This window comes from Rhyacophila brunnea, unplaced genomic scaffold, assembly GCF_057557595.1.
Source record: "Rhyacophila brunnea isolate RB1 unplaced genomic scaffold, BYU_Rbru_1.0 scaffold_5, whole genome shotgun sequence".
In the NCBI taxonomy this organism is placed as follows: domain Eukaryota; kingdom Metazoa; phylum Arthropoda; class Insecta; order Trichoptera; family Rhyacophilidae; genus Rhyacophila; species Rhyacophila brunnea.
Window position 1 is genome coordinate 5,469,726 of NW_028233170.1, and position 17,272 is coordinate 5,486,997.

Below are 17,272 nucleotides of genomic sequence, written 5' to 3' on the forward strand. Positions count from 1 at the left end.
GTGTTAACCAATATTTCCGATATCTCCACTCCCTGGAGGTATGTACCAATTAGGATCGAACATGGAAATTTACTCTTTTTTCTATGTTTCTGACACATATCATGACACATATCACAAGACATATCACAAGTATTATTTTTTATATTTATTATTCAGCTAATATAATATTATCAATGGATAGCATTTTTTTCTTTAAATATTGTTCAACAATGACGCAATATTTCCAGCGGTCTATATACCATTTTAGAGCATGGACTATCACGTAACCGCGTACTTGCATTTTATCAGCTAATGGGTTAACATTTTAAATTGTCCAACCTTTTCACAGTTGCGTTAATTATACGCGCACGATCGGAAAAGGCAATTCACATTTTCGATACAATGAATCAAAAAAAAAAAACTACATGCAATTCGAATATGTTGGTAGGTAAGTAGTTAACTATTACGAACAAAATTAACTACCTATTTGCAATTGCATTGACATTTTAACTAAATAAAGCCATTGTTACGGCCATTAGCATTTTTTATTCAGTCAATTCGCTTTTAAAGTGGCATTTAAAACGATTAGTATTAAAAAGTAGGTTGAATTTTAAATTCAAAGAAATCAAAAAAAAAAAACTAGGTAGATAGGTAAGAGGTTTGTATACCTATAATAAATTAAGTATATATATATTTTTTAGATTGTTAAAATTTGAATACAGGATTTGAAAGAGAAGCGAGCGACGTAAATTTTATTATCATTAGGTAAAATAAAAATTATACCTCAAATGTTTGTAAATTGATTATGTATGAATTAATAAAGCTTACTGTCTCCCGGATAGCTTTATTTTCTGATTCCAAAAAATTGTATGAGTAGATAATATATCAAAGATCTCATAGTTGAAAACTTAAATTATAATTTCACTCCTAAGCGGAGCATATTACTAAATTAGTTTTTGCGTGGAATGATTGTTAGCAATTTACCTAGCTTGTTGGTTATTTGCTCTGGATCAAACACAGACTTAAAAAGCAATGGTGATTAATAATAACCAGACGCGGGAATCGAACCCGCACCCAAGACCATTGAGTGGTGCGGTCTACCAACAAATCCATCGTGGGGTAGTTGGTAGACAGGTTTTAACATTACAGTAGCCACCTTAATTAGGTGACAAAAATATTGTTTTAACTACTTACTTATATATAAAAGCTACATTTTGTAATCACCTGGTTAACTAAAATGTACATATTATGAAATTCTCCAAAAGCTTCACTATTTTTTACATAAGTAGGTACCGAGAGACTGTATTCTATAAGCTGACGTGACGTTGTTCGCGGACGGAGAGCATTGTACCATCGCGTTCGACTGTTGCAAGTTTTCAATGGGAGGGAACGAGAGGGAATGCAGTGCTGAATGATCAAGCGGAGGGAAACCGCACGCCAGCTTATAGAATACAGACTATATGTAACAGGAAAGGGTTCTTGCATTATATTAATAGATACCGGAGAGAGTTTTGGCAATGTGTAAAATAACAGTACGTAAATGATTTATTATTTACATAATATTTTCGCAATGTTTAGTACTGCAGTCATGCCGATATATTATTTATATGTAAAAAGATAAATATGATATCGGGGAATAAAAGTTCATACAGAAGGTTATCGATCACTGTCCGAATGCAATCGTGTTTTAATAGTAATTGGCCGCTTAGCAACGCAGTCCATATTATCAGGTGTTGTGATAAGGAAAGGTTATTATTATTATGATGTATTTTTTTGTTATAATAAGCGTAAAAGAGAAAGTGACGACGGTTGAGCAAACCTTTCTACACAAAACAACAATACGACAAGTGTCATAATTTCATGAGATTAAACTTTTAAACCTACCAGAAATAAATATTTAATATCGTATGAGAGCCGAACAATGCTTTCGATAAATTATTGTTTAATACAATTGAAGTGGCTTGGCATTAATGAATATTATTGTATTTATTGTGAATGGAAAGATTGAATTGCAGATATTATAATTCAATGAAACTGAAATGAAATTGCCTATTAAAATAATATGTGAAAGGCTTTAAATTTTCGTAAAATGCATTTGCATAATCGAAAACCATGATAAATTAACCCATATAATCAGTGGCGCGTTTAGTGACGTAGAGGCCTAACGCACTGACAGGTTTTGAGGCACCCTCCAATAAAAATTAAGTCTAATTTTAAAATTCCAAACAAATCCTTACATTCAACCGTTTTTAAATTTTTATTTTGTATAAATTATGCAAACATGGTTTAATTGAAAGTCTCATTCCTTACAAAACATAATACATAACCTACATACTTACAGCAGAATAATAACCAATTTAGTATTTGGAAAATAGTTTTCATAAATTTATATTTACAATCGAATAGAACGGAAGTATGTGAATTTCAATAATGAAAGTATATTTAATCAAAACCTTCTAAATATATATCTATATAAATGCATCCATTCATTCTATAGGATGCGACATTTGCGCCGCAGGCGAAAAAATCCCTACGAATCTAAAAAACTACGGAATCTACCACCAAAGATGTGTATCTGGTTTTAACTCATCGGAGGCCCCCTTTTCAAAAAAGTAAGACACCCAGCAAGAATCGAACCTGCATCTCTCGGGTTTCGTGCTCACTACATACATACAACACTATGCTATAGGCGCCATACTTAATTGCGACAAATTTTAACTAATGGCTCTTAATACTGTCTGAAACGCTTTCCAAATTTATTATATTATATCAATATATTTTCTCAAAAGTGTTTTCAAAATGACGTAGGTATACCTACGTTCAATAATAAGAATGTTACATTCTTAAATCTTGTGAATTATTCGTTAATAAAAAATAGTTATTTAATATAATAGAATTTATAATATTTAGAATGTGTTTTAGGTATTTTATTCTTTGCTATTTAGCATCAACGCGCTAATATATAATATATGTCATAGCAAATATTTAATTTAAATGCTTTTGTATGAATGAAATTACACGAATTTATGGTGATAACTGACATGGTTTGTTGGAGCTATATATTATATTACATTATAGTTATATGCATTTGCTAAAAAGTTGGATTTTAATATACCTAGGTGCCTTTATGTTATTTGATAAAGAGAATGCAAATCGAATATCGTGACTTACCAATGGACGGCTACTGAAATCAGGTAGAAATGTTTACGTCTTATCACACACACCGCCAACCTGATATTAGCAAACAGTCGATAATTGCTCAAATCATTTTTATGCATCGCTTGAGTAGGCGTGTGATATTTTTGCCATTCTTATCAACTGATCTAATCACGCTTTCAATATTTTATTGAAATAATACATGTTTCGATGTATTTGCAATTAATATTAGAATGCAATTTATTCTTTCACAAAACACATTCTATACTTAATTGACACACACACGAGGTATTTTTACAAACCAAAACCAAAGCTCGTTAGATATAAATAAAATTGGTTTCAAGTTGCACTAATTACACATTTTTCTTTACTAAATTATTATGTTTTTAAATTTTAATTATTTAAAAACCTTTCTAATACATTCTAGGAAACTTCTTAAACCACATTTGTACTACCTAAAGTGTGTAAATGTAGTTCTAGTACGCACTTACTGATTTAAAATGTATTAAATAAAAATGTATTATTCTATCTCTAGTGGCCCATACTAGTAGTACACCTTTCCCTATCGCGAAAGTATCATAATTTTATTAACCTAATAAATTCAGTTATAAAAAACATAATTTTGAAAAACCACTGAAACAGTAATTAAATACCTTCACTAATAATAATTATAATATACTTTCACTTTCCGGGGTGAGTGGTTGCATCTTTAAGCTATCGATCTGTCTATGATTCATATGAATCATATCTTATACCTAACTGAGGTACTTCAAATTATACAAATCAGAAGGCAATCTGTTATGTTATGTTACCAATTAAGGTAAATGACTAACTTAATTCCAACAGACATTACGACGGTAGCTTATGAATAATGTTTTTTTATTATTATTACATTCTGAATATACTTACATACATAATAAAGATTTCAATATTCTTAAACCTATAGTCAGTAGTTAATAAAAATATATTTCATTTTAAATATTGTTTATCAATAATATGCTGAGCTTTCATATTTACTTAACGATTTGTGCCAATCACCTATATTTTATACAAATATTGGTTTTGATTACAGCCCCGGTAATTTTATAGTATTTACACATTACGTGGTTTTATTATTTCCAGACTAAATAATACATAATATGTAAGTAAAGATACGACGATAACGATGCACTCGGGTTCTGCATTCATAATGTGCTACAAAATGTTCTCTTCTGCCAGTTATATGCGTACTTTCATAGTTATAGTAAATAACCAATATATACCTACATGAAGTACAACTACACACCTGTCTGATCTAATGTTAATTAATAAAAAATACATTTAATTTAAATGGGTATTGTTTTTCTATATGCTGAGCTTTCATATTTATTTAAGGATGCTAATCACTCATATTTTATACAAATATTGGTATTAATTATACCTACGGTAATTTTACAGTATATACACATTTTTTTTCCGACCATGTCCGATTCTGATAGGATCATATGGGCCTCCACAGAATGGAGGTTTTTATTGACAGATTTTGGTTTTTACGAGAAATGGATGTCAGCCACTTGCTCAACCTATTAGGTCCATATCCTGACACACACAAATTGAAAAACAATATGTGTACTTGCCAGACCCAGGATTCGAACCTGGGACCCACGGCTTTACAGTTCAACGCTTAAGCCGCGCGGCTACCGTGGGTGTTTTTTTATTGTGATTTACACATTACGTGGTTTTATTATTTACAAACTGAATAATAAATCTGTAACTATATGTAAGACGATAACGTGCTACAAAATGTTCTCTTCTGACAGTTACGTGCGTACTTTCATAGTTTACAATTTGATAGTAGATAAATAACCAATATATACATGAAGTACAACTAACTACACACCGGCCTGATCTAAGGTTAATGGGTCACCAAGGTGCATCTCGGAGTGTCAACGGTCAAACACATTTGAATATGGGTAACAACGAATTACGTATGCGCGGCCTCAGTAGTGAATTCAAGATACGGCTCGCAAACGGGTTCCCGCGCCGAAGCGATCTTGGCGTCCATCTGCTCACGAGCCGGAACCGGTCACAGACGAACTTACAACGCGGTGAAAGGGTCAAATGACTTGATCGAAGCACCGGTGTCGTAATCTTTGATCCTTGAATAAAAAAATGTTTACCTTTTGATAAATATACGGCCGTGTAAAATTTTGAGATCCTACCATTGGACAAGTTTAAGCAAACAAAACTAAAAAGGTTATTTTTTTAATATTTTAGAATTATTTATTTGATAATGTTGTTGAGTATAAGTTTTTAATTAAAATTACTTAAATGTATCAGCATTAATATATGATTAAAAGAACAATATTTTTGTAATTCATGTAGGTACCCAGTTAGTAGTTACTGCAATAGCATTAATTTTTATTACAGACTCGACATAAATAGATACATATACCAAAGAAAAGAGTTAAGATAAAGATCATTCTTTTCGGTTAATGAGTGTTTCCTAATATAATATAATATACTAAGAATCTAATGTGTGCACGAATACCAATTGTCCGTACAACTATTTCCATCCTCCGCACATAGAAGTATTGTAGAAAATATTGCAATACCATCATAATATTATACAAAAAAAAAATAATAATAATTAGATGAGTTCATTTATCTACGCAAAAAATGTGAATATAATTTTTATGTAGACAATGTACATACTGCTCAGATAATTTCTTGAACCGCACGCACAATACAAAAATTAGAGAGAACTTTGCCTTGCCAGTAGGTATATAGGTATGATTTTTTGTATAATGCAACCATACAAGTGTTTTTCGGTAAAAAAAATCTTATATTTCTCGGTATTAAATAAATGCAAATTCCGTAATCCTGCCGTTGAAAATTCTGCCAAGGATTAGGTACAATCTTTATTTGCAAAACCTTTATACTTAAAAAAGCTTAAAAGCTTCAAAACACGTGTCATGTAATATACGTATGCCATGCAGTACCTACCTAACTGCAAAAACAATTAAGTATACCATACACAATAATTAAGCTTTAACGTGAATTTCATATTTGCACATAATTATTATCGACCAGGGGCCCGATTTCCTAACTATCGTCTCGTGTGCATGCCGCCCGCTCGAGCGTGTATTGGCTGACGTCACAATTACGTCATGTCGTCTGGTGCCACACGAGACGATAGTTAGGAAATCGCGGTGCAGGGACGATGAGAACACCTACCATATGTTTTCTGAAAATTGTTCGTAATAATAATATGTAGACACATACAAACATAATGAAGGCTAATAAAATGTTTTAAACATTTTCAATGCAATATCGCACCAATACCTTTAATATGAGTGTGAACTATGAACATAGTTAATAATATTAATAAAAAACAGGATTGGATTGAAATTGGGCGTTGTAATAAATTTAATACAATTATAATATTTTTTTCAGTTATTTATTGCTCTTGTAAAATTTGCATCGCTTACCATTCCGCGGTGAGGTGACCTTGATTCCTTGTGTTTTGTTTCACAAAAAAAACATTTTCAAATATTTGCACAATTTACAGGCGGCTGCATAATACTTAATGCTACTTTACTAAAGTAAAAAGGCAATGCATTATTATTGCGTCATCTGTTATCATGTATGACGCCTAAGTATATAAATATGTAACGAATAAATAACTAACTGCTTACTCAAAAGCAAACACACCTGCTCAAATACATCTGAATACGTACACAGGTAGAATGATACAGAACTATCGTTAGTTGTATTTTTTACACCGCGCCTTGAGCAAAACACACTACATAAGAAATTTCATTACATATTATATCCACGCATGGAAAATAATATCATTGTTTCACAAGCAAGTCAAAGAAATATTAATACATTAGTTACGATCTGTTAATAAGTCACGACAAGAGAAAACAACAGATTTGTTAGCGATAAGCTAAGGACGACAGGGGATGATAATTAATGCTAATGATAGAAAACTACAATATTATTGTCGAACAACAAATACACACGTCTTAGATCGACTTCACACGAAGTACCAAATATTATGATATTGTGTCCGATACAAGTATGACGGAGAACAGTGGCGCACCCAGGATTTAATATTGGGGAGGGGCAAGGAGGAGAATGTAAATTAGTCCTATAGGCTCTTTTTCTTCTTCACAGCCTAATTTCTCGTTTATCGGTCTTTTGTCTATTGCACTCGGTGTACCTACACCATGGTCCCCACATCCTGAAGCGGGCCCTCAGGCTAGGATAGTTGGGGGGCCCCCTACCTACCGCTAAGATTAAAGGCAGTGTGAAACACTACATTAACGTTTTTCAAATTGTGTTTTAGTTCAAATTAATGGTACTTATGCAGTGAATTATTGGCGATTTTTAATACATCTAATTTAATAATGGAGCTGTCGAGTATTGACATATAATAATCAAAAAATATATTGCACAATTATATAAGTAATTAAAAATGTTCATAGCCATGAAGTATAATAGCGCTGCAGGCGACTTTTTTTACTATTAAAGCTAATTTATGACCTGCGTTTATCTCACTTATCTGGTCAACCCGACACGACGGGCCCCCCACAGCCCGGGCCCCCAGACTAGAGCCCTGCCAGCCCTCCTCAGCCATGACCTACACCACTCCGGAATTCGGGTGGACACCGAGAATTTTTTGACAGTTCTATATAGTTCCATTAGGGATTGGGTTTCTAAAAAACCTGACATTATTGTTTCGAAATTTTTGTGTTAGAAATTTAAATCTAAGAAATTTTTCTAAAAAGGGTGCTGGAGAATTATTACAAATCATTTTTTTTGCCGTGTTTTTATTTGTCTAAGCCCAAAGGTATAGTTTATTGGCTTTCAATTTCAATGTTTAAAATCATTCTGATAATTTTCATTTTTGGGTGGTGCGCATGGGTAAAAATGGTTTTTAAGAATTCTATTGAAAATGAAAATGTTCTAGATAGCACTCACAAAGTATAGCACACATATAGCTTTATTACTTTTTTCTATTACGCCATACATTTCGAAGTCCACCAATTTTAAAACTGTCTACCAGAATTACTACAGCTCCACTAAGTTTTTTTTTCTTATTTGGTACAGCCATTTTTTGTATGACATGGAATTATGTATTACATATTAATATTAATAATTAGTTTGGTTATTTACGCACAACTTGATAACAGAATTGCTCCGATCAGATGAGGCATTCTCTCGCTACAATGGTCTCAACTTTCAAGCATTGTAAATCGATCAAAATCAGAGGTTCGCGGCGCGGCTTCCCCCGCCGCCTGATGAGGTTAATGCGATAATATTATATGTGACACGTAAAGCCTAAAGACCGACCTATGCAATTATATATTTACATTAAACGTACTGCTTATTCTTAAAGAGTATTTGCCTGATATTTTTTATACAATGCGATCTGTCATTAATAAGGTATAAGATATACATAGGTATTTTTTTCTTTTCAAAATAAAACATTCGCGTACCATGGAAAATCATCTCGCGTACCACTAGTGGCACGCATGCCATATGTTCGCTACCACTGATCTATGATATTGTGTTTTATTGACAGACATCGACGGAAATGACGTGGACATCTTTGATAAAAAGTAATATTGTCATATTTATATATTTTATATATCATTATGAATTATGATACATAAATTCATAAAATATATTTGTAAAAGGTGTTTGATGTTCTAATGCTAATGTTCTAATGCTAATGTTAATTTATGCTAATGTTAGTTCCCTCAGCCTAAAGGAAATATGTACCACTTACAACTTGTTTGCAATTTTATTCTGCAACATTGAGTTGGTATATTATAAATTATAATATTATGGACCACTTTAAATTAAGTATATATTATTTTAAGAAGGTACATACCTATATTGATTTATATAAATGGCCGAATCATTGAGATAATATTATAATTAATAAATTGAGTTGAATAATTTATGTCGTGTTTTTTTTTTAATATAAATAAATTGTTTGGCCTATATTCAAACGCACAAGTTTTTTGAAATGTTTGGGTCTTGAAAGTATACTAAAAAACTTGTCAGTGGTCATAGTAGAATAAATGACTCGACGAAAATAATGTTATTATACAACCAACGCAATGTGAAATACATAGATTACAGTAATGTTGCACCAATTATTATTAAATGTTATTATATTGTCCGCTATATATTACCAGTGCTGGTCAAATACGGATTCGCTGCATTATTTCCCAATGCTGATTGAGTTTAACCATCCTCTCTAATTTAACATAATATTAGTCCACTTAAACTTACAGTAAATTTTTCTCCTTAATCGTACATTACATTTTTTAATTTTCAATAGTAATTATTACAAATTACTATTGCAGACGCCATAGATTTATTAAGTTACATACATCGGATTTCGGACCACTATTTGAATAGCATTACGCTACAACTCCATAACTAAGTATTATTTTTTTATTAAATAATATTATAAAGAGAGTGGCTATTGTTCGGCAAAATGAAGCCGTGTTTCTTGTGTACAGTATAGAACCTCAATTGTATTATTATTTACTTAACTATGAAACGTTATACCACCATGTTGCTTCTCAGTACAACTACCAAATTTAAACACAACATAGATAACAATATTTCCTACTAAATTTATATACACGTCCTCGCAGTTTTTAAATGAATGTAATCATTCAAATCAATATCGACCGGCGATGTTTACAGAGAATATTTAATTCAGCCGTTTCTATCTTTTATATATAAATTCTATCTTTCTCTAACGCATATTGCGGAGATATAAGCGTACCAAATGCTTTCTCAAAACTCGCACTTATGGTTCGTTTTTGTTCAGGCCTTGTGACTCGCAAAGCGCCGACACCGCGAGACACAAAATGTTTGAAAACCACCGCAATAAGCTATTCAATAATTAATGCTGTGTCAAGTAATTTACATGTTAATAAAATATTTACTTGCTGTGTCAAATATCAAACTGTCATTTTACGATAATGAAAATACCAGTGACATATTACATACTAGATTACAATAATTACACTCTACTCAACCCGATTGCATAATATTTACTTATATCTCCAAAAAAATACATCGGAATTTCATAGGTTTATAATAATATATTATGTAAGTGTATATTTACGACGTTATGGCATATCTATACAGATATTATTTTCTCAGCGTGTAATGTCATTTCGTCTAATATACGTTTAAAACGTGAAAAATATGTGTATATACTATGCAAAGAGATAGTGCAATGTGTGTGTAAGTAGTAGTGCGAAATGCGGTTCATACCTATAAATCGGCCCTGGTCAATTCACCTAAACTAACAATAAAATATAGCAAGGCACAGGGAGTTATATTATAATATAACAACAAAAATCATTATCTTCTCTGGCTCAATTTTCAGGGCAACTCATTTATTAATAAAACACCACATTATATTTGGTAGGTATACTAATTTAATCGCTTTAATTAATTAAATAAATTGATTAATAAAGTACAAGGACATTGTACACACTAATGTAAATAAAACACAAATGATATAGTTATCATTACATATTATAATTTACATATTCGGATTACAAAGTCAATTTCCGTCACGTGAGCGACGATATTAACAGGAGACTCATAAGCGCCAACAGGTACTATAATGATCTCCATGTATAGGCACCTTAAAAATCCTGCTGATCATCGAAAAATACGAAAGCTGATATAGATCACTATTGAGGCCAGTGTTGCTCTTTGTGTTAAAAACTCAGGCATTAAACTGTGTGTAACTCTCATGTGCTACAGGTATTTGAGTGTAGAATCTTGTGAATTATGTTTGGCCCAATCAGATTTATCAAAATAGAACGCCTGAGATGGACAGGCCATGTGACACGTTTTGATGAACAAGATAAGTACATATCGACGAATCCCTTCACGTTTAGTGGTACAGAAGTAAAACGGAATGCAGTAAGAGTGGTTTAATGTCATACAGAGAGATCGATTGGAAAGGAAGATTTGAGACTGCTTCACGTGAGGCTAAAAAAGACGAAGATAAATATTACTTTAATATAATCGTGTCCAACGTAACATAACTGTTCAGAAAAATAATAAAATTGAGCATACTTTTAACCCCGTTTTACACAATATTTATTATCTTATTAACAGCCGTGGACTAAGAATAAGAGCCAGCTCGGCGTGCAGCGGTCAGTCTGGCCGGTGCCTCATTAGAGATGCACCCCTTGCCTTAAAAAAGTGAAAAAAATCTGGACAAACAATAAAAAGAGGAATAATAATACGGGCAATACCATTCTCTGACCTCTTCACACGGCTTGTTGCGCTAGTAATTCGTGGAAAAAACCGTTACTTTCGCTCTGTACAAGGTGCGCACGGAAAGGGGTCGACAAATTTGGATTAACAAGATGATCATCAATGACAATTAATTTCCATCTTATTAAATTATCAGAAATTTGACCAATATTACTGAACCAATGATGATACGTTAAAACGACATGTTTTATTCGATTAAATACAATAAAAAGCGAGCTTTATCTTGATAAGCACATCGAGTAGGTACTTTTGGGAAAATCAATGAAATTTACAATAGAATATGGAAATTCTGATACAGCAACTATTGTTTAAAATATATATATTTATAAAATAATACAAATAACGTTATATTAGTTAGGCGTTAAAGCAAAGATAGCCCTAATAGTGGCCGACCTTGACGAGAAGAATAAGAACTGTTATTTAAGATTTAAGAATGAAGCATTCTTCATTGAAAAAATATAACTTGGTAAAACCTCATTAACTATCCTAGAAATAGTGGGATTCAAATATAAACACACGCTTTTCGCTAACAGTTAAGCTACATGCAAAAGTATTAACCTTGCAGGCATTACATAGTAACCACATTATCTGATGTACTTTTAAATAATAATTCGTAAGTAATTGGCCTATGGCGTCGTGGGTCCCAGGTTCGATTCCTGGGTCTGGCAAGTACACATATTGTTTTTCAATTTGTGTGTGAGTCAGGGTATGGACCTAATATGTTGAGCAAATGGCTGACATCCACTTCTCGTAAAAACAAAATCAGTTAATACAAACTTCCACTCCGTGGAGGCCCATATAATCTTATTAGGATCAGACATGGTAGAAAAAAAAGTAACTCTCGGCTCGTAAATTTATTTTTCATATGTACCTTACAAACCCGCGAATAAAACACATACTTAAGTATAATATTATTTTACATACTTTGTAAAATTGTATTCGAAACTATTTTCTTATGAAAATTTACTGAAGTGAAATTTAAAAAACTAAGAATAGTTTATTGGAAAAATTATCGTAAATACACGGTGAAAAGGTACAGAGAGACTGTTACAGCACCTTACTTTCCCGTTTATCCAAACAAAATATATAGTTATCAATATAGTATTTACACTATAAAATTCCATTTTATGTTAGGATACTATCAATAATATCAAATTCCACTAAACTTGATTTTTAGTCAATAGATATTTCGGCTGTAAAGCCATTGTCAAGAGTAATATAAGAATGGGGATTGGTTTTTTACATAAGTATATATTATTTTTACTGTTACAATTTTATCATTGTAATAACATGAATTAAAATTCGTATAAAAGGTTGACGATACTGCATAACTTACTTTCATGTGTATGTGCGATGAGTCAACCTCAGCATCTTTGCTTACACACATATACACATACTGCAAGGTGGCATTACATTGACCAAATAAATCATCATCGCAAGATTCTTATGCATAGTTCAGAATAAAGTTTATTAACATTTGGCGCTATACAAATGCACTTGGACAAAAATTTGTTTGTAACTTAGTGCACTTCCACGTCCGTAGATTTAATGGACAGTCACAACTACATTTAATACAAAATTGCGCGCTTTAATGGAAACAACACCATGCGTCATTACTTCCGATGAAGCAGTAAAAAATTTCCACCAATATGTGCATACTCACTTTTTTGTCAGTACAAATTCACGGATGTTTTCCATCTGCGGCATTATTTTTTGACTGTGACGTGCCGAGTAGTTTTTCGTGGGGAAATATAGTTTTTAAGAATTAACGAATACATTGTAGCATATAATAATTTTCCCTGTCTATATTCGGGCATTTTTTCGTTTGCTAGATGAACGCATCGCACTGCAGTGCATGCATAGCCTGCGCATTGCCTACCTAATTTAAAATGGCTATTTTTCATGATGAAAGTGTCGGCTCCACTCTTGACTTTTGTTCAACATCGCAACAGTGTTGTCAACCGAATGACTCCGCGAAAAGTGTATACCTACCTAATTGTAAATTATACTATAATTTTACAGCAAATAGGCTTAAAATACAATAACTTTGAAGGATTCAAAACGAAAGCTGCTCTGTGTACACAGTTTTTACATGTTTGTATTAAAACGAGCATTTAAAAAAATAGTAGGTAATACTGTTTCCTAAGACAAATTAAAAATTATGTGACGTATAAGTGAAGACACTGCGATGTGTAACACGCTTTCAACATAAAGCATAAAAAAACTACTTGGTGTTAAATCCAGAATTAATAATTACAAGATAAAAAGAACTTTTTATAGGTATACCAAGTTTTTAAATTTATTGTTGAATCATATTATATTATAAATTTGGCAATTCTATGTAGGTATTAATAATTTAGGACAAATAAGGCAATTATCAACAAATCATTTTTTTTTGCCATTTTGCAACAAACAAACAAATATGGAATACTGAAATGTCATTTTGATTTTCATAGTAACGCACGTATATATTATTAATTTAGTTGCTAGGGCCACCCCCTTAGTAAACCAATAATAGTGGATTGGATTACGGATTTCTTCCGAAATAACTTTTCATACAAAACAGAATTAACTGAAAATGAATTCAATTCTACTTAAAGATGGCTAAAAGTATTAAAAGAATGCATTGGCATCGTGTTCTGATATATTCTAAAAGTTTCAAATGTCTAGCTAGTCGGGAAGTTAGTTAAAAATCGATTGCAAGATAATTACTGGATAAACAACCGCCGGACAAACAAGAATACTAGCTAAGAAAAACGTGATAAAAAGTTGAAGTGAAGTGGAAGACGAAGTGATCAAAATATAGACATGCGCGATGCCTAATCGAAAATGTAACGGTCAAGGAAGCCTAGCACAACGTACACTCACTTGACTGTGATGAATGATAATGTTCAAACATGAGCACCTTATTATCAAAAGATACCTAACGACCATTTTCGAGTTTTTTCAAATTTTGATGCCAAACTGTTCTCTATGGCAATACCTATAGAATAAATATTCATTCGCTTGCGTAACTGCTTTAAATACAGAGATAATTCATGTTGAAAATCATGTTCAGTATCAAATCGTGCTCAAATCCTTAATGGTTTAGTTTCAAAATAGACTCATATCTATACAACCAATGACATCAGAGATAAAAACCGCCATTTTGATTTTTCGTCCAATTAAGACCCGGCAGGTGACGTGTTATTATCTACTTCTTTATTCATTAATTTTATCTTTTCTTATATTTTGCAATAATTAAGCCCACATCAGTTTTTTCGCTTTTGCCAACAATTGTGTTCGTGGAGTTAAGCAGGTTTTGATAATATACGCCTCACATGTCAGTTGTGTTATGTTATTATAACTCGTCTTACACGAAGAAGATCAAGTCGTTCATTTATGTTGAAATTAATACTTCACATTACAACCATCAAAATGCCGTAATTTGACTACGATACAGATCTAAATCGAGATACGTGATAATCTAGTATGATGTTAACTGCCGTACCGCAACGGTAAAGATTTATCTGTCTGTACGTGGATGGGCAAACAAGGTTATACTGGTCACGGAAAGAACACAGTTTATTTGAATGTAAGTTGTATATATGCTAATAAATAATGATAGGTACATAATAAAATAATTATACCTTTTGGAAATATTACGAGCATGTTAATACCTATTTATAGACGTCTCAATTCTTATCAAGTAGGTAACGCGAATCATGAAGTCGGACAGGTGACCGAACTCGATATGTAAATACAAATATTTATTATCTAGCTTGAAGTATACGAATTTGTTCGACTGATACAAATCCTTATATCAATAAAATTATAGGGCTCAATATTAAATGAACCTAAGAATGTTAGCTAAACGCTTTTAATTGGACCAAAATAAACCTTAACACATTGCATTATTGTCTATTGTACTTACTAGTATAATAATATTAAGATACCAAATATCATAATGCCTAAATGCCCCATCAAAAATGTTCCAATCGACAGAGTTGGGAATATAATGATATTATTGTAACTGTAAATGAGTCAAGGCTAGACCAGGATGCACAGCGAAACAAACAAAAAGAAATTACCGTTATCTGTCTCTGGGCGGACGAGGGATCGAAAGTAGGTACAGTCAGTCGGTAACCTACAATTGAGCCTTAAACGTCGCCTTTAAATACGATTTGCCACCTTTTTGCGCCAAAGCGTGCGTTTACAAATGTTATTAATAATTAATTGTTACTCGTCAAGCGAAATATACTTACGTAATGTCCCTGAATCAGTGTTTTTAATAAGTGTAAAAGTGTAAATCAACACCCTACGTAAACCCATACCGATCAGTAGATACATAATATAATATTAATTAATAGAAATAGTATAAGAATAAACTTTTATCGATGCTATCCTAATAATAGTTAATTTTCATTACACTGTAGTATAATGTTGCTGAGTTTTTAAGAATCATAGAAAGTGATTATCACGATATAAAATAACTTATTAAATATAATATGTAGGTACTTACTGGATACTGGATGTTGCTTTAAAAAGTGTGAGCCATAGTAATTATTGTTCTCTGTAGCCGATCTGAAATAAAGAAAACGTATAATTAATAACGTAATAAAACAGTACAGTATAATATCAAACAAACGAACGGTTAGACTGGAAAGGATGATAAAAGTACGAGACGGAGAGAGAAGTTATTGTTTAAATATCCAAGGGATAATCTATCTTATTTTGAAGGATATGTACAAAGGTTATGTGAGAGAATCGTTAAATTTCCAATGTACCTAAATCTAATAAAACGGAAACAGTGTTATTGTTATTGTGTATTTCTCCGCCCGAATTAAATTTCAATATGATACAGTCATAGTAACATAATTCGTAGTGTTTGCCACCGTTCGGGTTGTAAATGAATTTCATACAAAGCAAATTTTCCATTAATTGTTTAGTACCTATATAAGATGATTCAAGGTAAATCAACAAATCACATTGAATGGCATGTAGCCTTATACTTAAGTAATCCCATTACATTGCATATTGATTTAACAATTAGGGTTTTAAATAAATAGGTTATCATTGGCTGGGTCATGTATGTACGAGTTTCGCATGGCAAAATAATTATTTACTGATATTTAGGAAGCCGGAAGGCAAACGAAGAGTTTTTTGAACGCGTACATGTGGATGGATAATGCAGATTTGGAGGCAGTTTAATGTGGAAAATGAAGGAAAACGATACACCGAATACAACTGGGTGGTCGATCCGAGCTGATCCGAGTAGGAATATTGGGAGTTAATCTACATTTATTTATTTACAGAACTAAACAAAATTATATGACAGTATATATCACGCCAAGCCGACGTCCGTTTGACGATAACAATAAAATGTATACATATCCATAATATGTACTTATGAAACAAACAATAGACTACCTATGTACTTGGTAGGTACCGACATGATATATTTAGACAACACAATTACTTAAAAATAACGGATCATTGAATATGTATGTAATCTATATTAAGAGCCCGATGAACAGGAACAAGGTCATTCATAGTTCATTCAGAGAATGATTTCAGAGTTGAAAGGACGTCATTTTAATTCAGTCTAACCTCAAAAACCTCTAACCATCGGGGATTTATTTTAAGAAACGCAATAATTATTAATTACAATTCTCGGGCGAATGAATATCATTATTATTATTATTATTCCCTTCAAACATAACATGTATGCGACTTAACCTAAAGCCGGCCGAACGAATACAGGGCTGTCAAAATAATATCAATCTAATTTTACGTTTTAAAAAGTTACAAATTTAAAGTTAAAAATAGCTTACTGAACAGA

The 17,272-nt window shown here is 32.1% G+C and overlaps 1 long non-coding RNA gene across 1 annotated transcript in view; it reads right to left on the reverse strand.

Annotated features, from left to right (window-relative positions):
- Positions 1-17,272, reverse strand: part of LOC147065947 (uncharacterized) — a 252,184-nt gene that overhangs the window by 112,923 nt on the left and 121,989 nt on the right. Inside the window, exon 3 of the long non-coding RNA XR_015071654.1 lies at positions 15,953-16,014. This is a non-coding gene — a long non-coding RNA (uncharacterized LOC147065947). The remainder of the gene's footprint in view (positions 1-15,952; positions 16,015-17,272) is intronic.